Source organism: Amphiura filiformis, chromosome 5 (genome assembly GCF_039555335.1).
Source record: "Amphiura filiformis chromosome 5, Afil_fr2py, whole genome shotgun sequence".
In the NCBI taxonomy this organism is placed as follows: domain Eukaryota; kingdom Metazoa; phylum Echinodermata; class Ophiuroidea; order Amphilepidida; family Amphiuridae; genus Amphiura; species Amphiura filiformis.
In genome coordinates this window covers 33,764,473-33,776,777 of record NC_092632.1, presented here as the reverse complement: position 1 = coordinate 33,776,777, position 12,305 = coordinate 33,764,473, and the positions used below count along the sequence as shown (strand labels likewise).

The 12,305-nt window shown below is 39.1% G+C and overlaps 1 protein-coding gene across 9 annotated transcripts in view; it reads left to right on the top strand.

Moving 5' to 3' along the window:
• Positions 1-74: 74 nt before the first annotated feature.
• Positions 75-12,305, top strand: part of LOC140153011 (tubulin polyglutamylase TTLL5-like) — a 181,574-nt gene continuing 169,343 nt past the window's right edge. For 5 of the 9 annotated variants that reach the window (XM_072175590.1, XM_072175586.1, XM_072175587.1 and 2 more), the window contains exon 1: positions 76-411. The gene's annotated coding sequence lies outside the window, so the exon portion shown is untranslated. Of the gene's footprint in view, positions 412-12,305 lie in introns of all 9 variants that reach the window. The other 4 variants (XM_072175592.1, XM_072175589.1, XM_072175588.1 and 1 more) reach the window with 2 other exon arrangements.

Below are 12,305 nucleotides of genomic sequence, written 5' to 3'. Positions count from 1 at the left end.
CATCTAAAATAACAAGTTCATACATTCTAGGAACACTGAATCACCATCTCTAACTAATTCTTTTTAATGTTGATTTTTATCCTGCATACATTTTACCTACCTTTTAAAAGGTAGTAAATCTGCATAGTATGAATCATAAAACTTAGTTGCAAAATAACTTAAGGTAGATGGAAAAGCTGGTGATATAATTCCTAAAACAAATATATTTTCTGAAACAACACCAAAATTGATTGGTTTGCGCTTGCGCAGAGCGTCCTGACAACAGAAATTTCGACTCCAGAAAGTGGAATGAAAACTTTGACCGAAAAGCTTATGAAATAATCATTTCAGACCTCATCAAATCAATCAGAAGAAGACATTGCGTGTCAGACGACTCTCAAGAACGAGTGAAAAGATTCAAGAAAAAAAACGGTAAGTGATTTGAGATGGAATCAGTGCTGAAAAGTTGACGTGCAACAAGTTGAACAAGCTCAAGAGTTACAAGTCACTATTGAATGAACGCAGCTTAACAGCTGCACTCGATCCAACCGCGATCGTATATTGCGTATTTCAAACTAAAACGCGAACGCACGACTTTGGATACAATGCTACCCAATCACGAGTGCGTTGGCATGGTTGGATTCACTTCCGCGTTACTCACGCACGGTCGCACACGCTGGCGTACATCCCGGGGGTCACTCCGCTGTGGCCTGTACACCATCCGCGATAATGAAAACGCGTAAAAGGGTTGTTTTTCGTGGGTAGGCACGATACGCTGGCGTCGCGTTTAGGGTGTCAAAAACATGAAAAAGGGTAGCAAAATTGCAATTTCTAAATACGCGGAAATGAAATTTAGGGTATGAAATTTGATGTTACTGTTAGGAATGAAATCCCTGTTTAGGGGGTCGTTTTAGCCGAGGGTTAAATCCTTGTTTAGGGTGCTTTTCAAAAGTTGATTATCGCGGATGGTGTACAGGCCACAATGGGAGGACTTCCCGGCGCATATCATCAAGCAGACGGACGGCGCAGTGTACGCAAAAATTCGTCACGCTATTGAAAGCTGCGTTCATTCAATTGAAATGCTTATGCATGTATGGTAGGTAGGCATGTTCATAAAATTTTGAAATTAAATAAATTCATCTAAAATTGCTTTCATTAAAAAGAGAATCATTTAAAGGTCCGTAACCCGATCGACAGCATCATTCCCCCGATTTTTTTCATTGTTGATGAGGTTTTGGTATCACATAATAGATACTATTTTTCTCATTACTATCCTGAAATTTGACGCTCCAAGTCGATGTATTTCCGAGAAATCATGAATCACAACGGTTTTTACAGGTATACCAGTTTGTAAACAATAAAAATTACTTCGGATCATGGGAAGAGAAAAAGCGAACTACGCTAAGTGCTGAGGAGACGGTCCGCCGTATATAATTAAAACAATTCCTTGATTATTTCAGTTGGTGAAATAGCTCAATTGGCTAGCGCTACCGTTCTTTTACCCACGAGGTACCCGGTTCAAAACCCCGTAGCGGAAGGTTTTTTTCCTCTCCATTTTAACCCAAACTTTTTATATTCATTTGAAATGTACATATTGCAAGGGGAAATATATTTTGTTTCCTTTTTTTTCTGAAACGGTACGAAAAACCAAAAAAAACAAATATTTTCCGTTCAATACGGGCCGGCATTGCAGCATGTCAGCATTCGCCATACTGAACGGGAATTGTTGTTGTTGCATGCCTACCCAGAATGCAATTCACGATACAAGGTATTGGATTGCAATTTGGCTATTTATTCACATTTACGCTGAAAATGCTCTCGCTTTTTCACAAAGCAGCATAAAGGGGAGATATTTGATATTATTATGTAATTTTAAAGACAATCCATATCCAAAACCAATAGGGTTACCCCCTTTAACTTAAAAAATGAGGGGTCAATCATGTATGTAGGCCTATAATTGGCAATGTTATGAGGAAAAGTATGCTCGTCTGAATGTCCCAAAATCCTGACGTATGACTTGTCCACGCAGTACTGCTGGTTTATTATAGGCAGTTGTTCTCGTCTATGTAATCGGCAGTCGAACCCCCGGGCCCGATCGGAGCCTACAGAACGTGGCGCACACATCATGACTTCAGGAATTGACACAAATTTTACGGTAAAACCAGTCATACCTAGTCCTAGACCTAGAAAGGATAAAAATCAAATTGAGAAAATATTCTAGGTAGACTAGCCCTAGAACTCTGGCCATAGTATCCGTTTTTACTTCCACTACACTAGGGCCAGAGAGGCACTTACAGGGTCAGTCCATATGATATCAAGGAGGTCCCCCACCTGACCCCCTCAGATTTGCTTTATATTTTAGTCATATGTTGTACCTGTAAAAATATTAAAAACCTGCAAATTTGAGGTCTGTAGCTCTTACGGATTTTCTGTGGTAGCCATTTAAAGTTGGCGTATGGGGGTCTAAATTGGGACTCAAAAGTTGCCCTTTAAATAAATGTCATCTTTGGGAGTCTGTGACTTCTTTACAAAAAGAGAGAGAGGTCTGAAACCTTATATACACACTAACTGCATGCCTAATTTGTCAAAAAGTAAAAAAAAAAAAAATTGGTAATTATGCGTTGTGTCACGGGGTCATTAAATATGCAAGAAAAATGTAATGTTTTGTAAACTGGCAAGTTTAGCCCCCTAAATTCACATTTTTGTCAGATTAATTATTTTTGTTGTCACTGATGCTAAATATAGGTTAAATACAATACATATCCAAAAATTGAGGTCACAACTCATTTACATTTCGAACAGCGCCCTCACGAAGATGAAATTTATTGCAAATTCAACATTTTCAGGGGTCCAAAGTCGATGTGGTCCACCTTCAAAATTTATAAAACATTTTTTTTATATGACTACTAGTCTTAAATTACAACTTTGCAAAGTCCCAGTAATTGTCTAGGTTGACTTCATATAAAAGGACAAGCCCAAAGTTGACCATTTTCTTATGATTGCATGTACTGCAAATGTGCCGAATTTGGAAGTCTTAAAGTCAAATTGGCCCCAACATTGAAAATAAAATGGAAATTAAAGTAAATAGGGCCAATAACTACGCATCTAGTCATTTGTTTTCAATATTGTGGTCATTTTGACTTTTACACCTTCGGAATTCGGCACCTTTGCAGTACATACAATCATAAGAAAATGGTCAACTTTGGGCTTGTCGCTTTATATGAAGTCAACCTATAAAATTACTGGGATTGAGCAAAGTTGTACTTTTAAGACTAGTAGTCATATAAGAGTGATGTTTTATGAATTTTGAAGGTTGACCACATTGACTTTGGGCCTGAAAATGTTGAATTTGCAACTTAAATTTCATCTTTATGTAGGGCGCTGTTCGAAATGTAAATAAATTGTCACCTCTATGTCTTAGGATATGCATTGTATTTGTCCTATATATCGCATCAGTGACAACAAAAACAATTATTCTGACAAAAATGTAAATTTAGGGGGCTAAACTTGCCAGTATACAAAACATTACATTTTTTTTTGCTTATTTAATTACCCGTGACACAACGCACAATTACAGACATTTATTTTTTTTTTTTGTTTACAAATTGGGCATGCAATTTGTGTGTATGCAATGTTTCAGACCGCTCTCTCTTTATTTTCGGAAGGTACAGGCTCCCAAAGATGAAATTTATTCAAAGGGCAACTTTTTGGTCCAAAGTTATATTCCCTACCCCAACTTTAAATGGCTGCCACAGAAAATCTGTATATTGAAAATAAAATGGAAATAAAAGTAAATAGGGCCAATAACTACGCATCTAATCATTTATTTTCAATATTGTGGCCAATTTGACTTTTAAGCCTTCCAAATTCGCACATTTGCAGTACATGCAATCATAAGAAAATGGTCAACTTTGGGGTTATCGTTTTATATGAAGTCAACCTAGACAATTACTGGGACTTTGCAAAGTTGTAATTTAAGACTAGTAGTCATATAAAAAAAAATGTTTTATAAATTTTGAAGGTGGACCACATCGACTTTGGACCCCCTGAAAATGTTGAATTTGCAATAAATTTCATCTTCGTGAGGGCGCTGTTCAAAATGTAAATGAGTTGTGACCTCCATTTTTTGGATATGTATTGTATTTAACCTATATTTAGCATCAGTGACAACATAAAATAATTAATATGACAAAAAATGTGAATTTAGGGGGGCTAAACTTACCAGTTTACAAAACATTACATTTTTCTTGCATATTTAATGACCCCGTGACACAACGCCAAGCAATTACCGATTTAAAAAAAAAAACTTTTTGACAAATTGGGCATGCAGTTAGTGTGTATACAAGGTTTTAGACCTCTCTCTCTCTCTTTGTAAAGAAGTCACAGACTCCCAAAGATGACATTCATTTAAAGAGCAACTTTTGAGTCCAAATTTAGACCCCCATACGCCAACTTTAAATGGCTACCACAGAAAATCCGTAAGAGCTACAGACCTCAAATTTGCAGGTTTTAATATTTTTACAGGTACAACATATGACTAAAATATAAAGCAAATCTGAGGGGGTCAGGTGGGGACCTCCTTGATATCATATGGACTAACCCTACATTGAAAAATTTGTTGGAGATGCTTGAACGATCCAGTACAAAAAATCAATGGATTACCAACTTCCTGATGCATAGAAAGCAAAAGGTTGTTCTTGGAGGTGATGCTTCGGACTGGGTACGTGTCCAATCAGGCGTTCCGCAGGGCACAGTGCTCGGTCCGTTGCTCTTCTTATTATATATCAATGACCTACCAGACCAGATCACCTCCACCGTCCGACTTTTTGCTGATGACTGTGTAATTTACAGATCCGTCAGCAGCGACGCAGACCTACTTCAACGCGACCTTGACCGACTTTGTAGCTGGGAGCAGACATGGTGTATGGCGTTTAACACTGACAAGTGTTTTGTTTTAAAGATCACAAACTCCAAACACCCCCAAACAACACAAATACTCATTAAACGGTACATTCCTTGAAGAAACATACCTTGGTGTTGATATTGCTAACAATTTGAAATGGAATTGTCACATCAATCGCACAGCTGCAAAAGCTAACAGATCTCTGGGTTTTATCAAACGTAACTTACGGGGATGTACTGAGGAAATCAAGAACATTTCCTACAAATCACTTGTTAGACCTTCGCTGGAATACTGCGCTGCAATATGGGACCCTTACACCGTGGACCAAATCTACCATCTTGAAGCTGTGAAGCGCAGAGCCGTCCGCTTTGTCAAAAACAACTATGACAAGCGCAGCAGTGTCACCGACATGCTACAAGACCTGGACTGGCCGCTACTTGCTACCAGACGGAAGATATCTCGCCTAAGTCTATTCCAGAAAGCACATGAAGGTCACCTAGCCGTCCCAGTTCGAACCCTACTGAACCCGGTAACGCGCTTCACACGCAAGTCACACAGCAAGTCATTTATTCAACCACAACCATCCAAGGACTGCTACAAATATTCCTTCATACCACGATCCGTTACGGAGTGAAACTCACTACCAGAAGACACAATAACTATATCTGACCCAATCACATTCAAAGCTCAACTACAGCAGCTGTTCAAGTAATAAAGCAACAAAAAGCACACACACCGCAACCGGTTCACTTTTCCCCACTTGGGGTGTTGAACTGTAAGAAACCAGAACCAGAACCAGAAATGCTTGATCGAACCAATACAAATGTGTGTCAGGTCACTAATTAACATGATAAAACCCACTTGAGAACACACAATCGCCAGTCATTTCTAAAGATGCATTTATACTCAATCGCTTTTGCAGAAATCTGAATCGCATGCGCATGATCAGTGTACTAAATCGCCGTCGTATTTGCCTGCTGAGCATGCGCATGAATCGCTGTTTTTCAAAAGCGACACGTAGGCCTATATTGACACCCTCTGTCGGTCAACGTTCTCTAGAATTGCATACATAACTTGTGCAGTTAATGACAATGATTCAGTCTGATGATGAGTAACCTATGGGTATAAACACAGCTTTACACAATGACTAATTTACATAGGCACAATTACAGTGTCCGAAATGAGGAAAATATGGAGGTTATCCCGAGGATAACTAAAGCATGAATTCTGCTTGTCCTCAATACATTTTGGTTGTCCCCAAAATGTGTCATACTTTTGGAGGTAAAATATAGTGGCTGTCCAGGGGATAAGTACATAGCTCAATATGGTTGTCCCCAGTGATTTTTGGACAAGAGGATAAGTGCTTATTTCGAACACTGGGCACAAAAGACCGTGTTCATGTACCGTTACTCAGCCAAACACGGCAGAGTAGGTCCCGGATGTTCGGTACATGTTCCTATCTCGTCAACGTTATACCTTTCCAACAAGGAAAGAGATACGAAAAGCGAACGTCTAAGGTAGACTGCAGAACTCGGTCTTCAATGATAGTCAGTAATTTATCTTTTGGTCGTTACATGACTATCATTTGAAGACTGAGTTCTTATGATACATCTTCCGAGGAGCAGTTTCAGACAATAGCTCGGGATTATTGGGGCAGAGGTTATCTTTTGAATTCTTCCATGACCACTGAAGCATAGTCACGCCTGTCAAGGACACTCGGCGTGAATTGAAAGACCATGTCACTCGCCACAAAAGAATGTCAAAGGTCATACGACACCAATTTGGTGTCTTTCCGCGCCTCGAAATATGATGCTTAAGGTCTATGACTGATTCTAGGTATGACTTGTTGTACTAGTCAGTGCCATTTATCTAGGTCAGTGTAGGTATGAGAGGCAAACCTTAGTTAACAGTTAACACATTTTCTATTCAGCCAAATTCGGCTATACCAGGGCCCAAACACAATACATATTTACATAGAAATTTAAAAGAACAGATTGGACAGGTTGGTCAAGGAAACCTACATACATGTTTTCTATACTTCACATGACCCAAATATATGATTTTTTATGGTGATGAGACACTCGCACATGGAATTTTAGAGGGATTTTGATAGCAGTTCCATTAAAAAAAAAGCTGCTATCATCATGAGACTAAGAAAGATCTATAAACACCACCGAAATGCTGTTTTGGGGAATTGTGCTAGCAGAATCTTTTTGATGAAAGTCAATCTTTGACAAGATGTAACTTTGCTACGGAAAGTGCTATGACAAAAGGGTTTTCAGTTTTGGCTTTCTTTACTGAAGGGCTTTAAAATGATGCAGTTTGATGGCAAATTTGAATTCACCTAGCATACCTAAAAATTTATCTATTGGTCATTATATGACTATCATTTGAAGACTGAGTTCTTATGATACATCTTCCGAGGAGCAGTTTCAGACAATAGCTCGGGATTATTGGGGCAGAGGTTATCTTTTGAATTCTTTCATGAACCACTGAAGCATAGTCATGCCTGTCAAGGACACTCGTTATGAATTGAAAGACCATGTCACTCGCAACAAAAGAATGTCAAAGGTCATAAAACACCAATTTGGTGTCTTTCCGCTCCTCGGAATATGATGCTTAAGGCCTATGGCTGTATGGCATGCATAATAATACTCTGATCTCATGATCTAAGTTGCTCGAGAAGTCTAGCCAAGAATTTGCTCACCGATAGCTTCACATTCTAGGCTATAGAGACCATTGCATTCATAATCTAGTCGGATTCGCTGAAGCATGACACCGTGTAAAGCAATGGAACTTCAGAAGTAAACACAGCCGATCACGACAGGCAATTGCATCAAAAATGTTGCTAAAATTACACTTCAGCAAAATTTAGACTGTCCAAAGTAGGCAAATCTTGCTCAAAAGATACAGTAGACTCATCGAAATAACTTTCATCCAAATTTCAACATTAACAGAATAAATAAACCTCCGGTGCAAAAAATTGCACCGCTGTCTGACCGAAAAACCATAGCAAAAATTAGTCCGAATAATCAGACCCAGAACAAAATATTAATATCTGACATGATCGTGTTTTGGGTCTGAACTGTTTCCATTCGAAATCTTGATGGCAAATTGGACAAAAGAAGCACATGGTCCTACTTTACAGTTTTGTAATCCCCTATTCATGTTGCATGAATCACTCTATTGTGGACCATCCTTTTGATACTTGAGTATTTGGACAAGCAGAACAGTTTTGTCTACCTCTCTGTTTGTAAACATACGAGGAGGTCGAAATTGTCCTCCTCGCCGAATACGAAAGTCAGCGTAATAGTATGGCACTAAGCAAAAAACTCTAGCATCAAATGCGTAACTATTGTGTGCAAATTCTCGAGTACGGTAAGATCTAAGTAAGACCCAACACTCGTGCTGACAGCCAATTTGGTCACTTCTCACTAACTATTCAAAATGTGACATGTAAACCAATTACAGTCCCCGAAATGGTCTACTTTTTAGCCAACCTCAATTCCGAAACATTTAAAGTGATAGTTTAAAATGTGATCCCCACCCAGGGGGGCCACTCAAGTTTACTCGAGAACTCTAGCTTAGAATTTGCACACGGTAGTTATGCATTTGATGCTAGAGTACTTTGCTATGGTTTTTCGGTTGGGGCGGCGGTGCAATTTTTTGCACCGGAGGTTATGTATTCTGTTTTTGATGCAATTGTCTGTCGTGATCGGCTGTGTTTACTTCTGAACTTCCATTGCTTTACACAGTGTCATGCTTCAGCAAATCCGACTAGATTTTGAATGCAATGGTCTCTAGCCTAGAATGTGAAGCTATCGGTGAGCAAATTCTTGGCTAGACTTCTCGATCAAACTCAAGCATGATAGTGCACGCATGCGTACCAATGAAGTCTTAGTCTCCAGTGTCATAGCTAGCCACCTGTCTGGCCGTCATTTAAGACGGGGAGTTTGCTCCTGGAACGTGCAAAATTAATGCCGTTGACAGATGCTGCATTATAACTCACTGTAGGGATTAACAAAGGCTGTTGACATTTTTAGTAGACCAGCTTTGCAAAACAAGGCCATAGCAAGACATATATTGTATCCACCACTGCATTGGAAATACCGTATTTGTTCCATTAACCACCATGGGTGCTTAAAAGAAAGTCATTTTGAGTGGGCGCTTATTTTTTACATTATTAAATAGTCATCAATCACCATCTAATTTGTGTACATCATGGAACATACTCTTTGCGTGGCTGTGCGCAGTGGCGGCGACATGGGGGGGGGGAGAAAATCAGAACTCTTCCCCCCACCCAAAATTACGAAAATTTCCACTTTTTACAGCAATTTTGCGCAAAATTTGTTGATTTTGCCCCCCCTGAAATTCTCTTTGCCCTCTCAATGCCCCCGATAAAAAAAATCCTGGCACCGCCACTGGCTGTGCGTAGTAAGCTGTTGTACGCATATGCGTAGAGTAGCGTTGTACGCTCATGTATAACCAGTGTTCGAAATATGCACTTATCCTCTTGTCCTCTTGTCCAAAAATCACTGGGGACAACCATATTGAGCTGTGTACATCCCCTGGACAACCATTATTTGGATTCTTTGCACTCAAAAACATGACATATAGGTAGGCCTATATTTTGGGGACAACCAAAATGTTTTTGAGGACAAGCAGAATTCATGCTCTGGACAACCTCCATATTTTCCTTATTTCGGACACTGTATAACATGTTAAGTCGCGGAGTAACAAGCGTAGTTGAATGTTCCATATGTACACAAATTGAATAATTTTTCTATAGAGGAATCCAAATTCATGCATTCCTACACTTGACTAGCAGCCTTTAGTTGGGTAGCCGTCGGCTACAATGCACTCAAAATGTGAAATGATTCGCCTTGGCAGAAATTTTAAACTGCATTCCATCACCCGTTTTACACCTTCCGCGAAAACACAGGTAGACAAAAGAAAGATTAAAGTTTACAACGCAATACAGTTCCCTTCGACAAAACATACAGCTGGTCTATTCGCAGTTGAAGTGACATAATAATCGGATTAACTACACACGGTAATGTGCTTGCAAACAAAAGGACTATGTATGAATAGATGCGACGGGATTACCTGCGGAATTATCTCCATTAAGGCTGGCATTTTCGGTCGGGTAAACGGGTACCCGCCGAGATTGCATTACCCGGTAGGAAATACCTCCCGGGTACCAAATTCAAAAAAAAAAAAAAAAAAAATTCAAGATATTTTGTTATTTTTAATATGAAAATTGATAATTTGTATTCATGTCATAGTCTATTAATGATTTCAAAATGCATTCAAATTCAATACATTTTGAAATCATTAAAAATTTTTTTTTTTTTTTTTTTTTTTTTTTTCAAATTTCTGGTACCTGGTTACCCGCCCGAAAAACGTGCCGGGTACCCGAATACAAAATTACCCGAAAATGCCAGGCCTAATCTCCATTATATATATTATTAGCTATTATTCTATTAACCCTCCTTGTCCTTGCATCTTCTCTAGGTGTTAGGCGGCTTTTATTTGCACAATCGGACGCTCAAAACACCAGGTTGGTGCTAGCGGCTACCCAAAGATGTCCGACCAAATCCTGACCATGACTTGGCTTGTTGGATTCGTCTATAGTTACATGTATTCACAGTTTGTGCACCCTCAAAAAGAAGATACGTCCCGATCTGTTTACCAATGTTATGGTATCAAATGGCGACCGTCAGCAAATAAAATACGATTTTGAAGACAGAATTACATCAAACTTGGTGTTTTAAAGGCAATTGCAAGTGCATGGTTATTGATAATTATTTTTAATATCTATACATCTGCCCACTGTGAAATAGCATCATAATTTAATTTTAGCGCACAATTTTGATTTTGTTTTTTGCTCCATTTTCCACATGCATTCATGTGTTTGTCACTCCATAGGTATTTTTTTTAAAGGAAGTATTTTGACAGTAGTGGCAGATGGGCAGTTAATAATATCACATTTTGCTTGTTGTAAAGTCGCTGCGTGGACGCTAAATAGGGGCATGGGCAGCTAATGGAATGTATATGGTACGGACAGACTGTATGGTACAACAGGATTCCAGCTCCCCCAGTCGGCAAGGCAAAACAGCTCGCAAACAACAGACGGGAATGGAGGTGGCAAATGCAATCTCACAGCAAAGCCAAGGAACAGCAAGATCAAATGTTATTTGAGGTTATGTTCAGGGGTGGAATTGCGCGGGGGTCTGAGAGTCGACTCGCGCAGAGACTCCCGTAAAATCCTATTGCGAGAGTCCATGTGGACTCTCGCTGGAAATGATCGGATCAGCGAACTTACGCTTTAAGTTCAACACGCCTTAAAACTCAAAGCCTGCAAAATATAAAGGAAAAGTCGCCAAAGATGCAATGACATATATGGAAGTGAGAGTATGATGACACATATATTAAAAACTTAACTTTGTTAGTTTATTTGTTAGTTTGTGTGTTTGAATGCATTTTACGTAGGCCTACATATAATACCTTTTGGACTCCTGCAAGATTGTACAACGAGAATCCATTTACGGGAATCCATGGACTCTCGCAAAACTCTCTTGCGAGAATCCACTTGGACTCCTGTGGCACTTTACGAAATTCCACCCCTGATGTTGTTTGTTGACCACGCATCAGCGTTTGATTTATCTGGTGTAGCAGCAGAGCAAAATGCTCCCTATTTTGAACAACCTGCTTCATGTACACAAATTGAAGCTGGTATAGCAATTGTTTACAGTAAACATAATATGTTATGTCATAGAAACACTGCCTCATCGAAAACTAGTATTAGGACTCTCGCGTTTGGGAATGAGACTAATTCAGCGCAGAAAGAGCATATTGCGTGATTGAGTGAGAGCTGGGCTGAGGTTTGTGCATTCAGTGAGGCTGTTTTACTTTGAGACACCGAAGTAGGTGTATTTTAACTTTTAAGGTTACCGGGTACCAAGTTACCACTTACAATTGCATGTAATTTTTTTTGTCAAAACAAAACAAAGTGATGTATCTAAATGATACAATTATGCACTTACTGAGTCAGTTTGTGGTCGACTGGTACCCACACAACTCAAACTGCACACAAGTTGTGATATACCAGTTGACCACAAACTGACTCAATAAGTGCATTGTATCATTTAGATATACCATTTTGTTTTGACGGAAACTTTCAGTTAAGGTGAAAGTGCATTAAAACATTGCTGGACCTTGCCAAGAAATTGACATGCTTTTTCTTGTTCCTGTATTTTATATACCGGGGTACAATGTATGTGTTTTATGTAGGTTAGGTTTTTTTTCACGCAATTTGCTATTTTTTTCTGCGCAAATCGCCTGTCCCTGGTTTTCACCACGCAATCAGTGAGGGAATATATAAAATCAAGACAAAGTCAGGACTTTGTATAATAAAGCATAA